At 36.5% G+C, this 26,622-nt stretch overlaps 1 protein-coding gene across 9 annotated transcripts in view; it reads right to left on the bottom strand.

Moving 5' to 3' along the window:
* FTO (FTO alpha-ketoglutarate dependent dioxygenase) overlaps positions 1–26,622 on the bottom strand; it is a 240,029-nt gene that overhangs the window by 209,392 nt on the left and 4,015 nt on the right. For 4 of the 9 annotated variants that reach the window (XM_054078942.1, XM_054078937.1, XM_054078941.1 and 1 more), the window contains exon 2: positions 655–819. The exons of the other annotated variants lie outside the window; for them this stretch is intronic. The gene's annotated coding sequence lies outside the window, so the exon portion shown is untranslated. The remainder of the gene's footprint in view (positions 1–654; positions 820–26,622) is intronic. 9 annotated transcript variants of the gene reach the window in all.

The following is a 26,622-nucleotide window of genomic DNA, read 5'->3' as shown; positions in this document are numbered from 1 at the left end:
GTGCAAAACCACAATAGATGTTTAACTCGGGCTTCCCACCTCTATTTTCACACTCAGCACAGTAAATGAACATCACGGCAGCAGAAAGATCACCCTTAACCTGCATAGGAGAATTGTACATCTAGAACAAAGTACAGCAATCTGTACCAAATATCATAAAGGATTACCACAGGCTAAGACACGCGCTGGTAAAAGACAGTGTACCTTAATTTCAAGAGCTCCTCACTCAATTTCTTTTGCTCTTTAAGTTGACAAGCTAACTGTTCTGTGCTTACAAGTTTTCCACAGCCTGTTTCCAAAAGACTCATATTTGTTGGCATTACACACCGCAGGGACTGAAAAGGAGTTAATATATATCTATTCACAACTATTGTGCAGAAAATAGCTGTGTTGTACAGGGCTTGGGCTGTGACCCGCTTAACTTCATTCATAGAATGCACAATCCATCACGTACAAAAACACAGAGGAAAATGTGAGGTGTTAGTAAGTACTGCTGTTAGCGAGAAATTCTGCTAATTATTACACCAAATAAGCATAGTCAACAGGCCAGAGCTGTGAGAGGGCATGTTTCAGGGCATTAAATGGCTGCCTTGGATGGAGATGAATATATTACACTATGCCCTTTAACAATAAAACAATTTCCCTGACACTTACAAATCCCGGCAGCTCTCCCAGCGCAGATGAAGAGCTCGGGACTGTACTTGGCAGCCAGCGATGTTCCAGTGCCACCTACTGACGTGCACTTCCACTTCACTGTGTCTGAAGATGTACAGTACGCGGAAAGTTCAAAAGTGAACTCGGCTCAAGAGCAGCCTCCCCCTGCCAAGAGACAGACCGAGAGAGGTCAGGAGGAGACAAACTCCTCCTTCCGCAGAACTAGAACATACGCTTCCTCAAAGAGCTCATAAAGCGTTACATATGTTTTTATTATGGCCTGCTCTTACGGTCAAAAAAAAAAAAAAAAAAGAGAGAAGCCTTGCAGGCAAAGCCAGACCCTGATATATTTTAAAGCACATTTATTTCGTGTTCACTAGCCATTCAGCACATGGACACCATTTGTTTACAAACACATTGTATACAGATGAATAAATTAAGAATTCTGCATCTGTCACGATGAACTGGATAGCAAGATATTATTACTTTACAGTCTTTACTGCAGTAGAAAAACACCCTCAACTAAACTGTTCCCAATACTACTGTTTGCCTTGAGAAACACCAGTAGAACTTCTACTCCAAAATAGGTATCTCTTCTTAAGGATCCTGCAGCCCTCTGAAGGCAATGGGTATGCCAACTTATTAGGCTCCAGATGCAATCTTAAAGTTAAACACTGCATAATTTCCAATACTTAATATCCAAGAAGAAAACAAAGAGCATGGGGCAAGTTGTAGACAGTGGAATGAGCACACTTGCACCTACCCTCAGTTCAGTCCGCATTCAAAACATCTCTGCTAACATCCACTAGCATTAAGTTATCAATAGTCCAGCCCAGTAGACCACATCAGTTTTACAGCCACAGATGAATGCTTCTCAGAACACCTATCACCTGCAAAACTTTTTACCTTAAAGTAAAACTCATCACAGAAGGGAACATGGCACATTAAATTTCTGTCACGTTCCTTTTGTAAAACATACTTACCATTCATACATTTTCCAGAAAATAATGCAGTTTGCCAACCCCTTCCTCCACAGGTTTAAGTTTCTTTTCCTTCAAAGCTGGAAAAATGTATTTGCCTTTATACCTCGATAAATGCTTGATTAACCAATGCTCAACTGCTCATATGCCTTAAGATATTCCACACTCAGATCATTTGTATTCTCACGGATGCTGATGACTTGCAAACACTGGATGGCTACCCATGCTGCAGTCACGTCTAAGAAATAAATTGCTAAGTATCTTACCAATAAAAGCAGCAAGAGAGGAGGAACTCTAAACAAAAAAGTAAAACAAAGTTTCCAGTATCCACTTCCAAGGAATTATCTTGCCACGAAATAATAAAACAAAGAGCATCTCAGTGATGACTTCAAGCAACAAATTCTATAAGTGCCATCTATGCTGTCTTTTGCTATTACAGGAGAATGAATATATGAAAAAGCGGCTTGATAGTACTCCATTTTACTTTATTTTCAATAGCAATTTGTTTTAATTACATGACAGATCATTAAATGAAAACAGGTTCATCATAGTAACACAAGCTTCAAAGAGTATTTAAACAAAATTCAATTTACTGTCACCTTTGTTTTATTTCTTTCCTATAACTGAAAACTATTTGGAATGTAGTAAAAAGAATAAGCACCTCTAACAAAATTCATTTACTCTTCAGTATAAAAATTAAGTTGTTATCCTATGCTTCTGATACGGCAATTCGCTTTTTAAATTATGTGGAAAGCCAAGCGTGACCTATTTTTAAAAGTGCAGTGTAAGCAATACCAACTGTTCTACAATCATAATTTGCAGGCTCCCCAAAAACCAAAACAAGGACACATAAACAAGGATCATGCACTTCAAGGACTCTGGACATCAATAAAATGGATTTACTCCCATGAAACTGCTCAGCAGTGGAGAGGTAGGAGGAAGAAGGATATTCTTTCGAGTACAGCCACAGCACAACTTTTCTTTGGACACAATTCTCAGGACAGCACCTACATTAGCAAATCCAATATAAAACTAACCAAAGCATAGCAAGTCTGAGCTCCTCCTCCTTGACATACAGGTCAAGATGTAATTCTAGTTAATATTAAACATTTTATTATTATACAATTATTAATTCTTACTCCTGAACTTAATCATTTTTACATAATAGTAGGTATGGAGTGATATCAACACCAGATGATGATATTAACGAAGTCTTGAAAATTGCCTTGTATGGCAGTAAAGATTCTCAGATTTCAAAATGTTGTATAAAATACACAGACTGAAATACAGTAATTTTGAATCCAAAACAACTGCTTTTATAATACAGAAAGTTGTCCTATAGAAACATATACTCTATCAGTCTGGGTTTTATCCACCTCACTGCAGCGACAGCCTCTTTTCTGCTGTCAAGATGCTTTTGCTATATGTAAATATTTAATGTTATTACCATCATTCACTCAGTGCTCATATTGTCTGTTCGAGCATCTATTACTGTCTGCTAGATACACTTGAGGATAACATTTATTCATGTCTATTGCTCAGTCACATGCAGGCCCTACTTCTCAAAGACTCTTCAAAGTTCAATAATTTATTAAACATTGTGGACAAAGGTCTGTATGATTTGCAAAAAGGCCTAACTGTAGAGTATGCAAAACTAGGATTTCACTTGTGCAAATGTATGCACTGAGCACACAGAACGGGCTACAGCAGTCCATACAATACCAAGACTGTCCTTTCACTCAGGGTTCTGCAAGCAAATTAAATTTTATATTACCAAAACTCCCAGAAAATAAAGACAGATTTTAATAGGAGTACGCCAAGTGCATTTTAGTTAATAATTATCTGAAAATAAGAAAATTAACATCAGCGATCAGTTTTACCCACAGTTGTAGTTGCATGCATAACATTTTTTTATTTACCTAAGTTGATAGTACTGCACGTAACAGATGTTTTATGTGTAATACAACTTTTTATCATCAATATTACCATTTCATATGCCTTCCAGTAAAATAATTCAGAAATCAGATTTCCAAAACACTGAAGTCTTGTTAAGACAGTCAAGACAAATTGCCAGGGTCCTCAAAAGGCTTGCCTAGGATTAAGTGGGTCTCTTCAAATCAATCTCTCTGTCTGCATATGACAGAGAAACCTGGATATGACATAAATAAAACGCAGCATAATATTTCATAATCTAGAGCCGTAAATTTCACCTGCATACAAAACATCAAATGAGGACAATACAAGAGTGGCTGGGTTTTCCTGGTGCTTAAGTCTGGACCGTTTGTTAAATCTTTTAAGACTTAAGCAGAAGCACCCAGGCAGGGAGCACTTATAAAAATCCTATCTAAAAGAACGGAAGAGAAGTCTTTAAGAAGAAGATATTTGAAATATAACACTGTCATAATTTTTAAGGAGAAAGTGGTTGTTGAAATAAACCAAAAATACTTAGTTATACGAAAAGCAGGATTGCCTCTCTAATTGTCTAAACAAGTTGGGTTTTTTTTCAAATCTCAGTTTTACTTTAGACAAACCGTAATGGGAGTTTGTCTTTCTTCTTTTTAGGGAACAGTAAGCATCACAAACAGATCATCCTAGAAAGTACAAGACAGCACAATTATTCCTTCTATTCCAGTGGACCATCGCCCTTTAGGAACAACCGACGAGTTCCAGCTATTCATCAACGAGGCTAGAAGGAAATGAAAATGTTGAATTCAAAAGACCTGCTTTTCAGTTAACATCGTTAATGTAAATGAGGGTTAAATGTGAATAAAATTAATATTTAATCTCCTGAAAAACTTCCATTCCTTTCTTCTCTTTAAACACTGAAACGTAATTATAAAATAATGTAAAACAAGTGTAAATTTAAAAGAATCATTTTGAAGATTTGCATTAATAGTTCAAAGACCTATTGACACTGAAGAAAGGAAGGGGAATCCCAACATTATGTTGCTTTAAAGTAACGTGTGATTCTATTCCTTGCCAACAGACAGCAGGAGCTCAAAGACACAGGGAAATGCTGCGGTAGGGAAGAAGGGAGACGGCAGCACAGAACGGCACTGCAGGACAGCACTGCAAGGCTGACCACAGTTCCAAAACCAGCCAAGTACAACTGCAGGAGTGGGGGAGTGTTGGGCAAAAGAAACCCCACGTCCTAACTACTAGAACAGGGTCTCAATATATTGCTTCACATATCACCGTGAAATAGTTCATGTCATATAGGGGCACAATCCAATATCTGAGTATGATGAAGGATGATACACAGAAAATAATGCAAAAGCAGGGGGGAAAAAAACCATCTGACATCAGCACAATGACCCTCTGAAGCCTTGCAGCTCTTACATGATCCAAACTGCTGCCCTCTTACACTTTCACTATAAAATCCCATACAAAGTGAATCCCATATGCCTTATGGTTATGCACACAGAGGTTACTATTACACATTCTACATTTACCATGAATTACCATGCTGTCATATGGGAAAGCTAATAATTATTCTCTATTCTAATGCAGAACTTTTTATAAACTTTGAACTGAATTCAGGTTAGAAGTTGTTACAAAGAGTAATGAAATTCAAAATCTCTGTAGTGTTACCCATTCCATTCTGGAACATAACAGAAGCAATTGTCACTTGTAAAGAACGTACACAAGTGAAAGACAAGAGTGAGCTTTCACGGGAAGCGCCAGTAACACAGGGTATGCATTTGAATGCTGAATACTCAAATGCAAGAACTTCTTCCAAATCACCTTTCGACTACTTCAAGTTGAAATTTTTACCTTCCTCGCTTACATGCCAAAACTTCCCCTTGCACCCGCTTCTTTTCTGTTGAAGCTATAACCTATTTCAAAGGTTTTGGCTTCTATGAGGAGACGGTGTGTGCTGTGAACAACTGTTATGGAAGTCACATAGGGAATTCTAATATTAACATCCTTTAACAGCATTGTCCATCACTACAGCAAATCACTCTCAAGAGTTTGGTTTTCCTATAGTGAATCCACCACTAGTAGATATCATTGCTCAAGCTCACAAACTGTACTTGAACATAATGCAACTTTTTCTTTCCAAGGGAAAACTCAAAACCAGTTAATTATTTTGGTTAACCTTTCCAAATACAGACAAGCCCAGTTGCATGGTGCAGCATATTTCTCCCTTGAACAAGCACAGGCGGTCACTTCATTTCAGACAGATAGATAGACAAAAAGTTTGTTTTAGCAAATGGCATCAAAATAAGAACGAAGAAATTATTATCTACAAAATGTTTTTTTCCAGTACAAAGAACCCAACACTCTAACAAAGCTGTAAAGATTCATTACACTTGACCATCCCAATGCTTGCATTTCATTAAATTCTAGTTTGATAACTTCTGCTAGTTGAACTTTACTAATGCCTAGTTAAAGAAAGTGGTCTTATTTCCTGTCAAATCATAGGTTTTCTTGTTCCTTTCTGCACTTTGTTTACATGGACTTTGTTGACTGTACTCTACTGCACAACATTTTAAAACTTGAATCCCAATCAGGACTATCCTCATTAAAAAGTGACCTTTCACCTTCTATGAAGCACTACTAACATAAATTACGTTTTGTTGTAGCCCAAAGGTGATAGAGATGAGAGCAGGATAAACAAGGTGTAATACAAAAGCCAGTTGGGTCAGCCTTTCATTTACAGCCCTTTCAAAAGCTATTAATCTCGCTTGTAGTCAGTAGGCTAAAAATAATTACTTCATCTAACCTATCTTGCACTCAAAAGTAGCAATAAGGACAGGTCATGCAAGACACAATTAATTCTTGGTCCTCATAAAACCACTTCAAGTGGTATTAGGTGAATATCACAGCATGTTACTTCAAGTCTCACTAACAGGAGGAATCTCAACAATATATACTGTATATTATGCTACATCATATCAGCTTCATTTGGCTGTAATATACCACAAAGAATGGATAAGAATTAATAATGGTAAATGCAAAGTAACTATAAAATCATTCTTTAGCTATTCAAATATGATTAAAAAATAAGTTCAGTTTAATTTGTCTTCCAAATCAGGTTCTACACTTAAAACAACATAAAAAAAGAATCTTACTTATTTTCAGTCTACTTAGTGTGTCTTGGTTGCCTTTCAACTTAGACGTATTAACACTGACCTGTAGAACATCAAAAAAAAAAGAAAGAGAAGAGTCTCCTGTTGGTAGAGAACATGAAGAACCTGGAAATCACACATTAACTCAACAACAGCACAGTAAAAACCAAATTTTTTAGCTCAATGACAGTTCTAAGTACTGTCTGGAGAATAGATAGTTCCTTCAAAATTACTTGTTAGGAAAAGTTTGCTGACAATGACCAGGCTACTAACAAATCTGTGATGAAACAGATAGACAAAAAAAAAAAGTATTATTTCCCCAAATAAAATGTTTGCTTAAAATAATATTCTCCTTAGCTTGTCATGTGCAGATGGTTCTATAGAATAAAGTGACTATAAATACTGCCTGAGAGTTCTGAAAACTAACAGCAATGTAGTGCTTATTCACCTGAACTAAATAGTTAAGTGATAACAAGAAGGAATTAACAAAAAAAAAGAAGAAACAACCACAGAAATCTTGGGTTGTGCAACATGAACAAAAATTCTACGCCACATTTAATCACATCAGCATTTGGTATGTGACTGGGAGAGACCACGTGCGTAGTATGTAAAACCACTGAGATTCATCCATCAACTCTAAGATCTACAGTAAGATGAAGAACACTGTGGGACACCAACTTGAGTGCTTTTTTTTTTTTTTTTAAAGCTACTCATCAACTAGTAAGCCAATAATACATTTACACCAGCCAATTCTTATGAATCCATTTCAAACCTTCTACTGAAAACTCTGAAAAGACAGCCAAATAGTCAATACACGGGTAACAGATGGTTAGAGTAAGGGGGGTTAAAAAAAAACAAACAGCAAAACAATCCGCCAAAACAAAAACCACTTTCTCTTGTATTTTTGCAGTGATAGCCCAGTTTTCTTAGAGTTTGGTTTGTATTTTGTTGTGGTTATTTTTTTTAGGAGGGGTATTGTTACTACCATTATTATAAAGTACTAACAAGTTGGATATGCAGATAGAACAGACCTGGAGTCACAATAATCTTTTATTTAATTTCCAGAGCTAATTTCCTTGTTTTGCTTTGAATACAGCCAAGTCAATCAGTTTTCCTAAGGCTTATGTCTCCAATTCTCCATTTCCCTCCAAGACTGTTTCAAGACTTAGAAAATATCAAGAAACTATCACATTGATAACTTAAATCAAATCGCCGTTGTCCTGAAACAAGCACACAAAACACAAAAACAGTCTGTTGTAAAATAATAACATCTGGTTAAATTTGGATCCAACTGAACTAAGTACAATACCAGCGACTTCACCACAGCTACATCACCCCAAATCAGAACTACTTTTAATGATTAATAAAATCAAGATGATGAAAAAAATTAGGTTTGGTGTCAAGATACACAGCCATCAAACAGCTCAGGAATATGCCCAAGGACAAAGGCAGATGTGCCAAAAAAATAAAAAAGACAGACAATGGCAAAACAAATAGTAACAAACGTTCAAGAAAACAACAGGAATTCTGAAAGAGATAAATAAAACTACATTTTAGATGCCTAGCCTCACTGAAGCCATGTGTGAAAGGACCCAGAGAAAGGTCCAGTGCTTTGGAAATCTCTCTTTTCCCCCTTCCCACGAAAAGTAGGGCTTCCATATTTCAAAGAACCAGGCACAAACCCAGGTACAAGCCAGTCCTCATGAAATACAATGACAGATTTTAGTAGTAGGTAACAATGATTTTGTCTTCCTGCATCTTTTTTTGGTACTTCGTGGCCAATTACGGTAAAAGTTGCTCAACAGGATGCATACATAAGAAAACTCCTGTCACAGAGCAGATGCAAATTTAATTACTTTAAGTTAAACCTTCCGTCTTGTCTAGAGGTCCTTCAAATATGCAACTGTAAACAAGCACTACATTGCAATCAGGTGTCAAGGGCTTATTTGATCTCTTACAAAATATGTCACAAATCACTGGCAGAAAGTGGGTCGAGAGGGAGAACAAAGGAAAAAACTGTCAATGGACTGGGTAGCTCATGTGAGCGTGCCTATTAGTGCACTGGATCTTTCTGCTCCTGTCTAATGCTGTCCATATAAAACCTTCTTAGGTTTGACAGTGTTCTGTTATCCTGCATTTGATGTAATTTTTCTGTAGCAAGAAAAAAAAAAACAACAAAAAAACGATCTGTGAAAAGAAGTGATAGAGTAACCAGAGAAGACATTGAAGATAGAAAAATTATTCTGCTAAAATATCACTTTTGTGCTAGTCTTCATTTGTTCTATGTTACATGACCTCTAAAAAGCTTTACATTTTTGAGAAAACAATTGCATAAAACTTGGAAGTCAATTAACTTTACTTCGCAATAGGATTATAGATGGCCCCCAACAAATAACAGGTAACATGTTCTCTTTAAGTAAGCAAATGACAATGTTGTACAACCGGCTGGAAGCAAAGCATGTGTACATGGTGCGCGCATTTTAGCTTTCAGTGAAACATCAGGTACTTTTGGGGACTAGAGGCGAGATGTCAGACAGCTCTCTGCAGTCTTCTGTTGGTCCGAAAATCCTAGTAGATCACTGCTCAGTACGAATCCCCATCCCTACAACACAGCTCAGAACGGACAGAGTTTAGATTAGGAAAGATCAGTACTAAGATCAGTATTAAGAAATCTGTGAATACACAATTACAAAGACACCTCTTACAGCAGGGAGACTGCGTAGGTATTTATTTAGAGGAGTCCATTAGATGTACATAACTGTAGTTAAACCATTTCTCACATACGTTAAAAACTATAATTGAAATTATATACATATAATAGGTTATATATATTATACATAAGTCATTAAAAATTCAAGACTGAATATGCCAAAGATCTCTTAGAGTTCTTTCCAAATCTGTGGAGTTAATAGATGAATTGTGCAACTTCAGCAACAAAGACTAACTGGTCTGCATAGCATGGCTTGTCTGTTATAAAGGACATGTTGGGGAGGCTGAGGGAAATACAAAATACACTGTGATACAGTCGCCATATCATTTGGAAGCAAATTAAGAGCTGTAGTACGTCTGTTATAAGATCACTCAGAATCGCTAAGTAAAGTCAGATGGGCTTTAGGGTACACAAGCCCTTCTTCAGCCTTGTCTAACTTCTATAACCTTACAAGCTGGTCTAATAGATATCACAATTACCTATCAAACTTGTCTTAACACTGTAAGGAAAATATCAGAACTGCTATTGCTACATTACATACTTAAATACCACTGTCAGAAACTTGAACTTCATTTTCTGACTCAAACAGCATAACTTCTACATAAATGGAAAATCTCCAATTAATGTTAAGTGCCTATCTATTCTGAAAAAAAAAAAAACAAAACCAGAAATAAGTTCCAGTTGTGGTTACTAATTAGATTTCCTCTATGTACTGAATTAACATGCATGTCCATTAAATATCCTTACTACCTGTAATACAATTCAAAACCAGTATGTTAAAGAGTTAACTTAGAGAAGCCCTACTTAATCAGACAAAACAGGTTGAGGAGCTTCTCCTTCATACAAGCAGGGATCCCAAAACAACAACAACAACAACAACAACAATAATAATAATATTATTTGCGTCTTAGGCTTACAAAACCAAGCCTTCCTGTGTTGATCTAAGCTAAAAGAACAGAGAAAGAACAAGAGCAGCTAGGAAGCTAACTGCCTAAAAGTCATTTCCTCTCAGCCAAAATGTGATTAATGTCCACCTTCTGATGCAAAAGACTCATCAGAATCAACAGTAACTTGTGCTTCAGTAATACAACTTTTACTCTTAGAAAACAAAACAAGGTGAATCAAAGGCTGGAAGCAAATGCACAAATGTTATGCATAAACAGAGTCCCAAAGCTGCTTATTTACCATCTTCCTCTAGTAATAATGGCCACTGGACAATCCAAGCGTAAAAAACAATTTTATACTCTGATATGTTTCCACATGGGAATTTTCAAATGTTGCTTTAGAGACTCAGTCCAGTTTCCACCTCCTCTTGAAGCTCACAATTCTAATTTGAATTCATGAATTAGCAGTGGAGAAAAAAGCAAACAATTAGAATTAACACAACTGCTGCTAAGAAGAATCGGTACTTCTGTGCAAGCTCCTCAAATCTGTGCATGTATGAAGTGAGAAATGAGACAAAAGCAAGAAACTGTAAGAATTCCTAAACTGAAAAGGGAGAGTACAGTGGACATGGGCTCACTTTTCTTCCTATTCAGGCTGCCATTTTTCCTTTTTCAGCAGAGCTGTATGTCATGTTCACCAAATTGGTAAATTTAGTTTAGTTATTTTTAATATAGGATACACATCTCATGTACACTGTCCTGCTACTGAGCAAAGAAACCAAACTGCCAAAGTTTTCCTACCTAGTTCCCTTTATTACAGAAAACACCCCTTAAAAAAAGAACTTGAACAGCTGATACTATCACTTCTCTCTTTTAAAAAGGAAATCTTTCTCCTGGTGCAAGAAAACCTCACCACGAAAGAGTTTTAATTCTAAATTATTTTACTCATATATTGGATAACAGAGTAGTTGCAGTCATTTTGCAACTGACTTCTTTTTTAAACCCACCAGATGACTTCAACACTGCATTTACCAACAAAAATGCACTAGATCTACTTATCTCTTTCCAATAAAATTTAAATAGTGCAACTGTTGTGTACATTAAGTGGATAATATTATTAACACTGATGTTTCTGTAGGCTATTCATAAAATAAATGGTGGACATAGTAATTCCACACATGGAGCTCAATAACTGCTGTAAATGAGAAAATTGCAATAGACATACTGAGTAATAATCAAAACTAAAACGACAACTGTAACAATACATCCATTGTGTAAATGTTCTGAATATAGAAACACAGACTAATCTGTAATTTTTCATCACTAATAAATGTTGGTAACCAGCCAGAACTAAGATTATACTTTATCCAGTTGCTGTCTAAAACACAGCTGCAAAAGCTACTCAATTTATTAATTTAACAAGATAGATACAATAAATAATTTGTTTATTATGATCAAAAATATGTCCAGCATGACATCAAATCACTACATGTGCCTAAAAACTACAGTTAGCAAAATGTACTGTGCCTTTCCACATATGTAGCTACAAACGTGTCATACACAGTTTTGCCAGCATCATGTCACGGAGCCATACTGGCTTGTCAGCTGAAGCTCTCTAAGGCTTCCCATTAACATTCCCAGGCACCACGTGATCCCAGTTTAGAGCCTACAACAGCAACTCATGTCAGAAAACAGATTGAGGTAGTTTTTTAGTTCGAGAGCTTTCATACTCTTAAAAATCTTTTAACTACCTCCAATATCTCAACATTTTTACTACCATATCTGTAATAATGCCCCAAACTTACCTGTAGAAGCACAAAAAACTATACATGCTACAAACACAAGCCAGTCACACTTCAAGGGTAGCCAAGAAAAGTCTGCTTTGTTTTTAAGTATAACCACAATAGAAGCCCTAATATTTGGGATATAAGTTTCTAGATCAGTTGATACAAAACTGCTGCAGTTAAAACATCACATATGATTTTCTGTAGACAGTGCTAATTTCTTAATGGGAAAAGATCCAATGAGGCAAACACCAGAGGTTGCTGTATAAAGGCTTCTTTAGGGAAATGCCATCTCTCTTACATTTCTTTATCTTTAGCAAGAGTCACATGAACTTGCCAGCTAGGGATGAAAGAGGTTGAGGTGTGGTCCAGCTTCACGATCCTCACCAGATGGGAAAGATGCTGCAATTGGCATAGAGCCCAAGGAGGAAGAACTGTGGGGAGTTTGGGAGAGGCAAACAGATCTGACAGCAAGACAAGAGCTCTCTCCCAGACATCATCCATGGGGATCTTTCATTCCCCTTTGCTTATATTGTCACTGCATATACACAGGATGACTGAATATATTATGCATGGGAATTAATCATGCCACCGGCACTGTCAGGAAGTCACTGAGCTTTCATTATGCATGCAAAGTTCTGCCATTTTGCACACGCAGATGCAATTTGGAATTCTCAAACAAAGAATTCCAAAACTAAATTAGAAGATTAAGCCTAGGGTCACAAGAGTAGAGAAGATTCCACATGCAAAGGAGATTTTCTGAAATTAAGCAAGGAGCTCCTAAACATTCTGTCCTCTGACAGTATCTCAGATGTTTGCAGCCAGGTACCTCTCTAAAAGACTCACTGACCAAGTCCATCCAAGCACATCCTCTGCATGAGCATGCCACGTGTTCTCCCCAACTATTTGTTTGTTTTAACTGTAGCTATGTTAATTTCCCATGCTTTAAAATACATTATTTTTTTTTCCTCAGTGTCAATTAGTTACTCTTGCTCACTACTTTCCATTAACCAAGAACTAGCAGATGCCCAAGGGAAAAAAAAAATCACTTTTTTTTTTTTTAAAAAAAAAAAATGCGAGAGACACACTTGCATTGCCAAACAGCCTCACCTGAATTAAACTGAATTTAAAACAATAGCAGTATTAGAACCTTCTTTTTCTAAAAATTCAGCTTGAAAAATCACTTAACATGAGAGAAATGAGAAGGAGATGAGCAAAAGTGTTCTCCTAAGCAAGCTGCTGGGTTTGGGAAAGACTTGTTTCTCTTGCCCTGTTTGGCACAGCAGTCACAACCTACTCAGTCATGTCACTCTTAGGGTTGGCTAGTGTTAGCCCTTCACAGGTCCTTATAGTAATAGCTCCTTTTCAGAAAATAAGCTGATTTTTTAAACAACAAAACACGTGTAAATTCATTTTTATATGGTTTAAGTAACACTCCCTGATTACATTCCAGTCAAATAAATGCTAGGATACTACACTGGAATCCACTAGGTGTCTGGCTTTTTAATTCACATTTTATTGATTTGCCATTACTCAATTTTGTGTCACTTTTCTGCTTATTTAATCTTCCTCCCAAAAATAAATATCACATTGCCTTAATATTTTACCACCTTCCAGCAAGCCCCTGTTTGCTGAGTTCTTAATTTGCTTCTTCATCGCTCATTGTCTGTCTCCACTACTGACTTCATTCTCTGATTTATTTTTCTTAAGGACTGGATTATCTCCAATTGTTGACTTAAATTCCTTGGAATAGAAGTATTTAAAAGCAAAATCCCCATATATCATGAAACAAACAAAACAGATGAGGAATAAGTGGATTTAGTAATACAAATTTTGAAACACTTTTAAACTATAAGGTGAAGTAAAATGAGAGCAAATCAAGAATGAGCCAATGTGATATTGAATTCTATATACACTTCAAAACTGAACAGGTTCTGTAAAGGAACAAGCTTTTACTTTACATCTAGCTACTACCTTTCTATGATATCATTAGAAACATTCTACAACACTTGATAAATCCAAATTCTTGAGAGATCACTGCTCTTTCGCTTTCTAATCCATACGATTAGGAAAAAATTTTTCACGGCAAGGATCATTGGGCACAGGAACAAGCTGTCCAGGAAGGGGGTTGAGTCACCTTCCCTGGAGGTGTTTAAGGGACGGGTAGATGAGGTGCTGAGAGGCATGGTTTAGGGATTATTAGGAATGGCTGGACTTGATGATCCAGTGGGTCCTTTCCAACCTAGTCATTCTATGATTCTATATAACCAGACTAAAAGATATAAGGATTAAATTGATTTTTCCACAGATACTGCTATACATTAAATAGTTTAAAATAAGCTTGATGTAATTCCTCAGCTCATCACACTCAAGTCAACTGTACAGCACTCGATACCATGGCACAACACCAACTTCATGGAAACTGTGTACTTTTGAGACAAAACTGTCCCGTCTTAAATACCATTTCAACAAGATGAAAAGAACTGTCTGTTTATAGTCCTTTTTCAGGACTGTCTGATACCCATCTCCTCTTTTCCATGCTAAGAAAATTTTCTGAACAATTAGGGGAAAATGAAAGCTAAGTTGTTTAGGCTTCCAAGGAAGAAAACAATGCCAATTTTCAGAATATAACAAGACACATTTCATTCATCAGACTTAAATGAGTTCACAACGACTTTCCAGTTCCATCTTATTCTACTGTAATGCAACCCCATACCAACAGAATTCTACCCTCTTTATGAATACTTAGAGCTTTAGGATACAAAGAGTTTAACGAGATGCATTAGCGAACAGCAGAAATTAGACCAAAGCTTATGCTTTCTATGTTGTCTTTAAAAGGTTCCCATGCCTTTAAAAGAAACTTTTTCACTTTCTCTTATGGATGTCATACCTTCACTTCACTCAAACACACACACATTTCGGATATAAGCTTTAAAAAAAAACCAAAACAAACAAAACAACAGGAAACTGCCTTCCTATTGCCAAACTATCTTTAACAGATAAGGAATAAATGATAAAAGTGACTGATGTAGGCATCGGGCCCAAAAGCTTCCAGTAAAGCACTGGTAAAAGATACAGCACTTATCTTCTAAGAGGATGCTGTAAACAAATCTAACTTACGGGCCTGTTTCATCATATCTCAAAAAGAAACCTCCGAGTTTTCAAACCAGAGATAAAATTATTCTGCAAGGAACACAAGTTATTTATATATTTCATCACTCATAAGTATAATAAATGATCGACTATAGTGACAGCTAAATTAATTGTTACAAATGCTTTGGAATGCTACAGAGAGTCTTGAATAGGACATCAATTATTTCCAAAAATATCAGAGATTGTGTTACTTGTATTGCCTAAGTGCAAGACTAAACTCTCTCAGTTGCACAGTACACAGGTACATCAGAATTTCCAGACATGACTCAAGAGATCTCGGCTTTTTGTGTACCCAAAGGCCACGGACAAGTAGAAAGCAAGGTTAAATGCAGAATTTGAATCTTGTATGCCTGAAGTGGTCAGAAGGAATCTCTTGATACATATGACATGCCCAGTGATACCAAGGGCTCACACAATAAAGAATCTCCATGTTTCCTCAAAACCTTGTTTAGTAGTGTAAACCAGTTCCTTCTTTCTACCCCTGAGTATATTTTATCAGTAGCTAGAAATGTCAAATACTTCTATGGTAAACAGAAATATCCTGGCCTTTTTTCTTTTTCTACACACCAATACTAAATAAGGTGACAATACAATCTGCCCCAGGCAACTCTATCACCATCCACAGTAGACAGGTCATTTCCCTTTTTATCAGGGGAGAGTAGGTCATCACATTTTAGTACATGTTGACACCACTGCTAGTAAAAAGAGATAAGAATTCAGTGCCCTTAAGGTGCCTTAACCTCTATTTTACCTAATACAGATATTTCACAGCTATTGCATTAAAGCCAGAAGAGAGACAGATTTGTAACCTGAAAGAATGCACTACAGAGGTCTCAACCTTTGTGACAAGCTGGTATTTGTACTGCAGAGAGTATAGGTGACAACAAAGCACTCCCCTTAAGGTATCTACTTCTCTTTTATTTTGAGTAACAGGATTTATTTTTCTCCTGTAACACCAAAGAGGACGTTTAGCCTCTCAAGTACACATAAGCAGGATTTGAACACTTTTAGTAAGTTGAAATAAAAAGCATGTGTACTCCTCCTGCCATCCTGAAAAAAAACTTCAGAAGTTTCTTTGCTCGTTTAAAACATTTTGCTTTCAGTCAGGATACTCTCAATTCAGACAACAAAACAAAATAATGACACTTAACTGCTGTTGTCTTTATTCTCTGTGTTTTCACTTCCAAACATTTGATTCTAATGTCTAAAGAAAGGTGTAAAACGCTTTTATGGCAATGTTCCTTGTAGCTTCTAAGAGACTGGGAAAAGACATCACCTCCTAATTGTTAGTACATAACCATCCATAGGTGAGAACTAACTTCTTATTGTATTTTATGTTAACAAACTGGTTTCCCCACATCCTTTTAAAATAGTGTAAGTTAAAACTATCTGCAGGGGAAGAGCAAGGTCAAAAACAAAAATTGCTTAGTTTTTGCAGACTGCACAGCATTCACAAAAGGACTTTCTCTGTTTGGAAAAATATAAAGATATTAAAACATTTGCAATAAACCACATAATGATGCTCAGTTTCTTCTGGACATAACTATAAAATATGACTTCAAAATGGGCAAGAGAGTGGCCTCTGATTAGCGGAAGAACAAATATTCCATAATTTAAGTGAAATAATAGATTTGTGCTTGAAGATTCTGAACATTTTTTCCCCAGGAACACAACTACAAATGGTTTTATCAACTCCCACAAGAAATTGAACTGTGATCTGTACTGTAAAAGAAAGAGCAACATCTTCCTGAAACAGAAAATAACATTCCTTTATTTTGAAAATAGTCTGGTCAAATTTTCTATTAATTTTGGTAACATTTTTTTAAACCATGAAGGCCAAGAAAGCAGTTCTGAGTTCAGAGACCATGGTAACAAACACCATGGCTCATTACTGAAGTGGTCATTATTTATTTGTGTGATTAAAGGCACTTAAATGATTGTAAGGAAGGACTTTCAAAATTCAGTCCTTCACCAAAACGTACTGCATAGGTGTGCATTACTCAAGAAGAGGCAAACATAAATCAAAACTTAATAGCAACTTCATGACCAGAGTAAAGCGTTTCCATGAACATGGTTTTGACATCTAATAACAGACCACTTTATTTGCCAAAGAATTTTGCACATTTTTGGCATGCATATACACATATACATGTATGCAAATGTATCTGAATGCATGCATGCTATAGTCCATTTCAGAGTAGGCACATAACACATTAGCAAAACTTGAAACCAGAGTCAGACAGTTATTAAACAGCAACAGCATTTAAGATTAAGAGCAAGAAGACCAAGGACTAAGAGATCTCCACAATACAATCTTTTTTTTACATCAGTGCAAATAAAACCTGATTCAGAAAATACAGAAAGAGTAAAAATATTAAGAAAACATCACTGTTCTTGTTTCTAAGCAATCTAAATATTAACCACTTTCTACAGTTTTTACTAAATTATCATAAAGATATTTTGAAACAAAGAAAAAAAATGTAGGCAGTTATCAAGATAATGCTATTCTTACGCTTTGGATAGACGTCATTATCAAAAAGCTGTAGTGAATCTCTATTTTTTAAGATTATATTTATATTTTGTGATGTCATTTTGATACACCATTTCAATTGCAAAGGAACTGCGATATCTGAGAGAAGAAAGCAGACATGTTTGAAATTCAATAAAATAAATTGCAGTCGCAGATGGCTTTTGCCCAACTGAACAGTGAATATTAACACTAAGGCAGGATGTGACTCTTCCAAGCACAAAGCAAGTCGAAGTACTTATTAATATATGATACTTTACGTAAGTGATTTACCTAACTTATGTTCCTAATTAACCCAGGGGTACAATTCCCATTCGTTAAATTAATTATGAAGCTCAGCCCCCAATGTCTTCAGCATTCATTATCAGAAGATACAAATATGTCTGCCTGTTAAATATTTTCAATGTCAAGCTTTTGTTACTTAGTGAATTCTAGCCTTACTGAGAGTTGATACTGAATTTTTATGCTTTTATGTGCTGTATTCTATACTTGAAAGAAAAATGACCATTTTACACTGCCTTAGGTTTCTTACTTTTTTATGATAAATTCTAGTTTATCTTCAACTCTTTCAAGAGGAAAAAAAAAAAGTCCCCAAAATAAACAGCATTTCAGTCATTTTAAGTTTGCACAACTGCTTTACAAATCGCACAGCCTGACCTCCTCCTATAATATTACGTTACAGCAAGATCTAAAATAACATTCCCTTTTGACAGCTAACCTCAGGCACCACTGGTCTAGTATCTCACTGCTTAAACTGCTGGCTGAAAAGCTGATAGGATACGCAAGACAAGCTGAGAGTTTAACTGGCAGAGCTGTTCAAATCTAAATTGTGCTATTTGAAACTCAGACCACAGGAGACAACAGTTCACTTTTTACCATGGCAGCAGACTCAACCTCTTGGCCCTGTGAAAGTCATGCGAATACATTTAGTGCACACAAAAAATATCTCCCTATATTATGATCAAAGAAGTATTCAACGCACATTTTTTATGCACATTTGATCAGTCCGCTGACAGTTTTGGAAGTTAAGTAATATGGACTGCTGCACATAGGTTTCAAACCTTGATGGAGCCCAATGGCAGGATACTTTTGACAGTCAAATAATGACAAGCACGTTGCAGGCCGATGCCCGTCATTCATGAACATCTTGGCCTGCTCCAACCGTTGCGCAGCGACTAAGTGGACGGTCAAAGGTTAAATTTGAAGAAGACAGCAATGAAGGGCAACTGTCATGCACCACTGAATACTGTGCGGCAGCAAGGAGTGGTTGTCTTCTGAAGAACATGCAAAATGTTCTCATTCTGTCCAGGCAGACACATATTTGAAGGTCCTAAATGAGACCACTGCCAATTCATGAAGAGCCAAACTGACAGCATGCCATTCAAACTGTCTCTCTCAAATTTGACTTTTTTTTTTTATTTCAAATCACATATGCATGCAAAGTATAACGTTAAACAGCACTCTTGAAGCAAGCCAGATTTGGCAGGGTAAGAAGGGTGTGGGGAAAGATATCTAAACTTTCTCCCTTCTCTTTCTTTTAAGATAAGTTCATTTTTTTCTCAAGAAAAACTCTTTAATTTTCTTGTAATGTAATTCTGGAAATAAAGGCATGTCATGTTGCACCCCTTATTCTAAATACCGAGGTTTCTTCCAGCATAAAAAGCAGAGCCTAATACCTTATAACTGGGGCTAATACAATCACCTGTAAATTTAATTCTGCATTTATATATTAATGTTGCAATAAGAGCCTATATTAAAGCATGCAAATAAATACTTAGCATCAGTCTCCAAATATCCTAAGCATTTCTGTTATAAATAGTACAATAACAGTATTTTCTATTTGTTTAGAAGCACTGTTTTGTGAGGAGTTATGGCTTGAACAGCACGATTAACAATAGAATTGCATTATTTTGCATAAAACACATACATCTTACTTTTAACCCATTGCCAGTAAAGATGTATATTTTTTACTTACACGTTTAAATTATGTGATCATATTCACGTCTGCCTCTATTAACATATAAAAGACTTGAGGAAAAACAGAAATACTTTTTTGTATTAGATAAACAGCGATGCCGCTCATCTTTCACATGAATGAATGCTTGACACCAAATTTAATCAGGCTGACAAAGGATCACATGGGTTAGCTCTTGATGCCCTTTTCACGAACAGTCCATCTCTCCTGCATGTAGAGGGCCAAATACTGCCCTTTAACAAAACAGATGAACACACAGGGTGCTTGTATCTTTTTGCTGGGTCACTGGCATCATCCCGCTTGTGACACTACTGCTTTGTATCACTTTCTGTCATGATACCAACAAATTAAAGACCCTGTTCACAAGCTGTGCTTTGCAAACTAAAGAGAAAATGAACTGTCTTTATTTATGAGGAATATGTTTCGATCATAAAGCATAAAACCACTTGTTTGTCACTTACACAGGCACACACAAAACAAACTCTTTTAAGGCAGGAACTATATTTGTATGTTCTATGCACAAGTCATACTATCAATGCTTTTCAAATCACACACAACAACCAACCTTCTGTTCTGATCACAATGAGTGGCCAGAAGCATAATAATCCAAATTCAATTTATTTTGGACTGAAGGACAAATTTCAAGGCTTTTCTACATAGGGTCAGATCTATAGCAGAAATTACAAACTAGGGGAAAGCTCAACATCTTTTACATTCTGTGAGGGTGGGAGAAAGAAAAGTACGCTTTAATTTTAGAGGACTTGCTTGGTTACCAGTCTGCTTTCCCCAGTTGTTTCCTCTCTTTCTGTCTTGTAATAAGGTTCAAATCAATTCAGAGGCACTTCTGTATTTGTCTGAGATTTCCAGATCTTACATTCTGGGTGATCCAACTTCCCTCTTCACTGCTGAAGCACGTAATGCTACTGTGCACATACTGCACTTTCCAACTCTTTCACCAGGAGCTGCACAGCACACACACACACACACACGCGCGTGCCTTGATTTCACACAGTCAACTCCTGTCCAAATAAACCAGCCTTACTGCACACACATCACTCAGTCACAAGCATGAGAGCAGTGCATCCAACGCCTATCACACACTATCAATTTACCTAAGATAATTAGTTTCTCTGCGCTTTCATTTCCATTTATAGAAGTGACAAAAATACCTCCCTGGTACAGAGATGTTTTGCAGTAAACTTACAAAATAACATGCGGTAAGAAGATATGCAAAGGAGCCACCGGCAAGTACGCTGTATAAATACAAATACTTCAATTACATAAGAGATTTTTTACAGTTTAGGGAAGGGTGACCCATAGCTACAATCTACTGTAACAGTTCAGGCTAGAACATCACTAAGAACTATTATACACTGTTATCAAGCACCACACTTGCCACAGTCCAATGATTATGAGAAGTTTTCTAAAGTATCAGTTCCTGGACTCAGGAAATTCCATACAAGTTTCAACTTTTATTTGCAACAATACTGGGGAAAATCTCCTGAAGAGTAACTTGAAAACATGGATACTAATAACACAAAGAAACCCAGAAAAGCAACAAAGCTTTTCTATTTTTAAACATTACAGAGAGTAATACTGGCCAGAGGAAGGACAAAACAAAATACAAGAGAACCAAACTCTCTGCTAGATCTCCTGCTATGTGGCCTGTTAATTACTGTTATCCAAGAAGTGTGCAGTATATCATATAGAAAGGATATAATACAAAACAGCTCTGTTCCCAAATATACACAAATACCCAATGACACATTCAAGCAAAATTGGTTAAAGAGGAAGGAACCCAACCCAGGAATACAAGTTTTTACTAATGCTTTAAGTCTTTTAAAGTGAAATATAAGGCTAGGAAATTAAAACTTTTGCAGTACTTATAACCTCCTTTTATCTCATTTTTGCCTATGCATAAATGATTTCCGTATACACCACTGAATCAAGACTGTTAGTGCCCATATGACTGTATCACAGGACTATTTTTCAGACCAGCAATACAAATTCAAGTATGAAAGACAACGCATACCAGAACGCTTCCACGTTTGGCAATGCAGAAGTTTAATAGCCTCTGTTTTAAGGAATGGGAGACGTCTATGCAAACTAACATTTGTTCCCATACTACTACTATTGAAAAGTTCAGCTAGCACTATCTTCATGAAGTTGAAAAAGAAACAAAGCCACTACAACGGTACACTTTTTTTTTTTTTTTTACATTTTGCATGCCAGAGGCAAAAAACAGAGCACTGAATATCCATTTAAAAAAAAAAAAAAAAAAAAAAAGATAACTGCCTACTTAATTAATCATCACAGCTAAAAGCCTAAAACAAGATACCTTCTCTTCCCAATTACCAAACCTGCAAGGAGCAACACAAGGATTCTAAAGGATTGACACGGGAATAGGTGAAAAGTGGGGAAAGGAACTGCCTTTTGATCTTACCTCCTATCAGGTCATTTCCAATATACTCAGCAAATACAAAATCTGAAATAACAAATTGAGTAAAAATTACCTTTTGGCTCTCACCTGGATAGAATAAAGAAGTGGATTTTTTAATTTCATAACAGCTGCAGTACATAAAAGAATTTTCCTCTGCTTTCAGAAAAGCTCCAGGCTTACAGAAACAGTTTCAAACTGATCAGAGCTTTGGTATCATTTTCCAGTGTTTTTATATTGCATGCTAAAATACTCTACTTGTGTGGTCTCACAATACATAACTGAAATACTATGTTTTTTTAAATTTACCTCGTTGGAACACCTCTCCACTATTTTTCTGCATAAATGTCTTTCAAAAAGGGTTACATTTGACTTCTTGAAGAAAGTTTAATAAAATCTGTCTAAACTCTGCATCTAAACAAGCTTCCCAATGCAGAAAGACGGTCATTTCATTGTTGTTTACATTCAAGGTTTACGATGAAGACCCCAAATACCTTTCTCCCACACAGTTTCTTTGGATTAAATTATTTGTTCTGATTTCACTCTGTGATTATGTATATACATATGCACCACAGCACACTGTTCAATATTTTATCATCCAGAGTTGTTTGTCATCACATAATTTAGATGTCAGACAATGAAATATGTCCTTTGAGCATAAGAGGCTCGTTACGTGCTGCAATGACATCATTTATGTTAGAAGTAAATGTAGAAGAAAATCAGACGAGAATACAGCAAAACACAAATTGTTTCTAGATCTACAAGCTGTTGTTTAATTAATTTGCATAAACCTATCCCTTTGTATGCAACCTTCAGTCAGTTTTCCCAATACAAATGTATGTCTCAAGAAGCTGACTGCTTTGAGGCAACAGTTAGATTTTTAAAAGCCTCTGCCCAACTTGAGACCACATTCAATATCAATAAAATTGGGCTTCCAAAGTCCTTGCAAAATGCTTGTGAAAATCCTACCTATTTCCATCCAGAGTTTTAAAAAAAGAAATCTATTAAATGTGTATTTGAACATGAATTTTACCAGTTAAACTTAAGTATATGCAAGGTGCATGATTCTAAGAGCAGCAATACCAATGTTTTCCAATCCCAAAGATGCTTAGACTTACCGTTCGCTTGTTGGAGATGAAAGCCTTATCCAATCTCTACCCCTAGTTTTGGCCCGAAAAGCACATACAGTGAAATAGTCATGATTTTTCCCTGGCAAGATTCAGTGTGTGAGAATTTTGCACTCAAAACAGAGGACGCGACATATATAAGAAGTGAGAGGTTTGACTTCAAGTAAAATCCTTTGCTATTATAGACTGGAGTCCGTCCAGTGAATTACAGGTAGAAGTTTCAGTACTTTTAGCATCTGTTGAAAAACATGCAAATAAGACCCTAAATTTAATATTACAAGTAGTTTAATTTCAATACAATTTTAAACCTTAGAATAGAATCAGCAACGTATTTAAATCAATTACCTTTTCAAGTATTCACTGCATGAAGTACCAGTTGCCCGGGGGTTATGAAATAATACTAAAAACTTTATAATCATTCATTGATTTAGTTTTGAGCCTAGTATATCATTTGAATCCAATGGGAACATAAAGAGCTATTTGTGAGGTCAACCACAGTACAGACAGAGGCTGACATGATATCGATGGCAAGGTGGAAAGAAATTGCCAAATACAGCAGATCAATACCTCGTTTCACTGTTACAGCCTTCTGGAGACATAAAATATATATCTTTACAGCTACGAAAATAATAATAATGAAAGTGGGAGATAAATGCTTCCCTCCAGGTAAACTATTTGATTAGCTAAGGGCAAAGGTGACAACCGCAGTTACACTAAAGTAACTTTACAGTCTTAAATAAAACTGGTGGGATGAGCAGCAGACAAAAGGGCAAAACCTAACTGAACAAATTAGAGGAGATGAAGATGTAATTCTTTTAGAAAGCGGTGCCGCACATGCACAAAGGCAAAAACTTGTTACGATAAACAAGGTAGAGGAGACTGTTCTCCCATAGTAAGACTCCTTTAACTAAAAAAGTGTTTTGAAGTTACAACACTATCATTTTCTATCCAGAAGGCTTCAAAGTCAAGTTTAATCTGTCCCACGCTTTAAATGCCAATAAATTCATAATCATGTTTTTCACTTCACTAGTGAACCTAAGAGAATGTAGTAACACAGTATAGTGCTTTTTAGTCTCAGCTGAAGGGAAGAGGAACACCTGATATTTTGGATGCTCTTGGTCATTAAAGGTTAATTAAATGATTTAAGAAATGGATGAATTATTAAAAGCATGAGAGGCCAATCCTTCTTCAGCTGAAGGCTGTGTAAGTTTGATCACCAGCTGCACTGGGAACAGAAACAAGGTTTAGGCATTCACTAATTGGCCTGTCTAGTTTTCACAAACGGGCCAGATGAAACTGAATCCTGCCTATCATAAAAGGGAAAAGTAAAATAACTGTACATTAAATATTTTCTAGATTTATAAATAAAAGTGAAAGTACGCCTAGTACTGCACCTCAAGCACTGTACTGCACTCTAACACTGGATTTGTAAATGATTCCCTTCTTTGTCTCAGTGTTGCCATTTAACTATAAACTCATGTTTACTAACAGTCTAGTTGCACATCTACTCCAACAACTGAAGACTTTAAAGTCGATTTTACATTTGGCAGCGTAGCTTTCGGCTGAATAAGTGAACTCCTCCAAATCACCACATCATCACACAAGATACTTTGCTGTATGCATTTCTAGTCCACTGTCTTGAAAGTTAGAGTAAAGAGGCTGTTCCATAAGGAAATTGGAATTAAGTAAGGAAACATATGCTCTGTTCATGCTCTTTATGGGAGGGAGGGATTTTAGTGTTCCGAGGCAGACCAGGAACCAAAATTTCCATAAAAGTATTGGTGCTCCAATACCTTCTAGGACATGTGTAGTCTCCATAAATGATACAAGCTGAATCAGTTAAATGATGATAAAGAAGAAAGCCGGGTGATTAGGTAAAGAAACAAGGCTCTTTAGCAAAAGCAAAAATCTAATTCACAGTACAAGAACAATTCTTAACATGCACGGAACACTTAATAGATTCATTAAAATAAGGAAACCAGTTCTGCATATTGTCCCACCCCTAGGACAATTCTTTCCCCCATAAGCCTCCATAAGATACCAACAGCTGTCATGCCGTAGGAGCCCATGCTAACAAGTTGAAGGAAAAGTCAGGCTTAATGGAATCATTTCACGCAGCTATGTCCTACAAGGTGCTGTGTACCTGTAACAGCTATTACACTTGTAGCATGCGACCAAGTCAAAGTTTCAGTTGGCTAGAGGCTATATAAGAGACACGAGCTTACAATCTTAACGTACAAGATTCTGAAAAAATAGATGAGGCAGATGGAGGAGGAAGAGAGAAAAAGAAAAAGGAGAGGCATTTCCAGGAGCGCGTATTCGGATGAGGAATACACACAGGTCCCATACTACCGTCTCATGTAGTGGATCACTAGGATCAAAGTGAACTGGAGACCTTTAGCCCCTTAGCGTGTCACTTCTCGTATGTTACTCTCACAGTTAACAGCCTTACAGGCCATAATCAACAAAAGATGAATTAATGTTTTCAGTATCCATGCTCCTCACATCCTTACCACCAAGATCTTGGAAGATTCTAATAACAGGAAGCATAGACCCGATCTTATTTACAGCAAAAACAAAAGAGGGACTGTAAAACAACATGTTTAATAAATCTGCAGAGCCTAAAGTACCAATATAATTCAGAGCAGCAAGATAGACACGCACTTCTTAATTAAGTGGGTGATGTTTCAGTTAAAACAAAAAGACAACCCTGGGCCACAGCTAAGATTAAGCACGAGCTCTTGCAAGGAAGCTCCTACTATTATCAATATAAAGGCTTTAAATCACAAAAAATAAACCACCTAATAGTCTGTATTCAATAGCAAGTAGGAAGTCAGGACACAGACAGATTTGGATTAACACATTTTCAGTTATAACAAGTAATTTTACAGAGGATTAGTATCTTGATGGTCTGATCAATACTAGGCACTGCTGGTATTACAGATGAAGAGAAAATTACCCCTCCAGTAATACAGTGTGTATGTCTTGGTTCTCCTTCATTTGCTGAGTCCATTACTGTAATGGTTCCAGCATTAGCAGCTGAGGCAATTTAAGCAGCAGGAATGTGATGAATTTAAAAGCAAGGAACATTCGCCACTCATTCTTTCTTGTATTTTATTCTGCATATGCAAGGCTTCTACCTGACCGTTTCCCATATACAAATCATGTGTTATGTGGCTATCAACACTATTTCTTAACTATTGACTCATTAATAATGGGAAGGGCCAATAATGTGATTACCACAAAAATTGCTACTGGCATGCTGGCTGCTGATTCTGCTAAAACCTGCACACCATCTACCTACGGAGAAGTATGACAT

The sequence above is a fragment of the Cuculus canorus genome, chromosome 13 (assembly GCF_017976375.1).
Source record: "Cuculus canorus isolate bCucCan1 chromosome 13, bCucCan1.pri, whole genome shotgun sequence".
Lineage (NCBI taxonomy): Eukaryota > Metazoa > Chordata > Aves > Cuculiformes > Cuculidae > Cuculus > Cuculus canorus.
The sequence above is the reverse complement of the archived record's forward strand: the minus strand, read 5'-3'. Positions and strand labels throughout refer to the sequence as shown.